A 2,471-nucleotide genomic window follows, 5' to 3' on the forward strand; every position below is an offset into this window, starting at 1 on the left:
GGGTTTTGGTTTTCCGTTTTCCACATTAATATTGAATGGATCATGTAAAGCGATCATTTGAGGAAGAAAATATTAAAGTTATTTTATATAATTCAACTTGTCTTATTTAATATTTATTAATTATTGTGATAATTAATTAATACTAAATAAAGTAAGTTTTAGTTGTTTTTTTTTGTCTACCTAACATTATCCTAACAGAAATACTATACACATAAGTTATTTTAGTTTATAAATCATATAAGAGTGGTTAAATCTAACAAAAAAGATGCTCACCTATACGAGCATATTAACACGCGCCACCTCTCAATGAATGCACTGACCAAAGGCTCGTCTAACCAGAACCAACGGTTGTTTAGCCTGGCCAAGTGGTACAAACTAGCCCTCTCTAAATAAGGGATGATCCTGTCATGCATAGACATATTTTATTGCCGCCTCACACTGTAGATACACCTACTTGATTGCACCCAACAGAAGAGACATACACAAAGTAGTTAAATTCTACTTTCTACAAGAAAAAACCCTATCTAATTATACCAAATAAATAATATATACCATAACCAAACAATGAAACAATTAGACAATTAAATTATTATTCAATTAACAAATCAAATTGTTAAATATTTAATTTATTAAATAATTAAAAAATTGGTTATAAAATAAAAAAAAATCAGTTTTTAATTGATTATAAAAAATAAACACATTTTCGACAAAAACCGATATCTGGCCAAAAAACTTGTTTCTTAAAAGAAACTTTGGTAAAAATCGATTATTTAAAATTAGACTTTTAAAATAAAATCTTTTAAAATTTGGTTCTGAATTTGTTTAACCGCACAAAAATCGATTTTTAAACCAATTTCGTTTTCCTTAGCTAATTTTGAAAAGCATGGATATGGTTTTAAATTCATTTAGTTGAGTTAGTTAACCAAATTTTAATTATGATTTTTTAACCGGTTATCAATATTTTGGTTTTTGTATGTACACTCCTACTACATTCTACACCCTAATATGCAAAGTCTAATACTCAACTACAAGGGTTAAGTTATAAATTCTAGTTCCTCTATCCTACATACCATATTCTATTTAACAAATGCTAATGCTAAGAAAAATAAAACAAAATTAACCTCGTTGACAATGGCACCGGCAATATAGACAACGCCGTTCAGTTGGTACAAGCTCTGTTTATTTGTCATGATATCCAACTGAAGGTAGACGCTGAGAAACCTCGAATCCGCTCTCAAAGTGTTCCTCTCTCTCTCTCTGTCCAGAATTTTATCTCTCTAGCCAAACTCAAAATCCACACCAAATGAGGAATATGCGGCTGTCTTCTACAAATTTATAAGCACACTCAACGTAAACCGCTACTGCCTCCAGCGGTTTACGTTCACCCCATCCAATACATAAATCGGTACTTCTATAAAGTATTATTGTCACTAGCGGTTTCTATAGAAATATGAAAAATTGCATTTGCATCTTGCCATTTCAAAAGTTGTATTTAGGTAAAATTCTTTTTCAAATAATTTATTTCAGTAAATTACCCTAATTTTTAGTGTATAAAGAATTTGATTATAAAATATAAAATTAATTTTGATATGTTATTTATGAAAATAATTTTATACCGTTCTTTTATGAAATTTATATATTTAGATAAATTTTTAAATAATAAATTTAAAAAATCATGGATAAATAGCCTAATTAAATTTTTTTTGAAAAATTAGTTTAAACAATAAATGCTTATATTAAAAATAATTTATTTTTGTGTTTGTTTTTTTTAGTTCTAAAAGTGTTTTATTTTAAGAGAAGAATGATAAAAAAAATTTTATTATAAGAGAAATCATTTTTTTTAACTTCTTCATAAGTACTAAAATAGTTTTTAGAAAGTTGCAATTTGATTTTAAAAATTGTATCAAACATTAATACTATACCTTTTCATAAGTTAAAAGTAAAAAAAAAGTTATTTATAAACCTATCCAAACAAACCCTAAAAAAAAGGTAAATTAATTCATATTCTTAATTAATTAATTAATTATTAAATTTAAAATTTCAAAGATAAAGATTTGCATGTAACTCCATTACTCATTCATATGATTACTCCAGAGCTCCACGCTCATCGCTTACCATACATTTTTCATATCCGGTCTGCTGTTATTTCCCTCACACCGTTCAGACGCAGCAGAATGCCACTGTCACTCCACCCCTTGCATATGCAACCGAATGCCGCTCTCATCCGCATTCGTGTAGTCGTTGTACCTGCACCACTCTCGGACGCATCCATAGCCGGACCCCCTGTTTGGATCTTTCACTGTCCCATGCGCACTCAGTAGCAGAACGCCGCTATCCCTCCACCCTTTGCAGACACAACCGAACACCGCTTTCCCCCCATAGGGTGGCAAGCAGGGAAGCCCGCCCCGCCTAGTGAGGCGGTCTCAGAATCCCACCTCGTCCCGCCTAACGGCGGGCTGGCGGGCCGGCGG

The sequence above is a fragment of the Arachis ipaensis genome, chromosome B03 (assembly GCF_000816755.2).
Source record: "Arachis ipaensis cultivar K30076 chromosome B03, Araip1.1, whole genome shotgun sequence".
Taxonomy (NCBI): domain Eukaryota; kingdom Viridiplantae; phylum Streptophyta; class Magnoliopsida; order Fabales; family Fabaceae; genus Arachis; species Arachis ipaensis.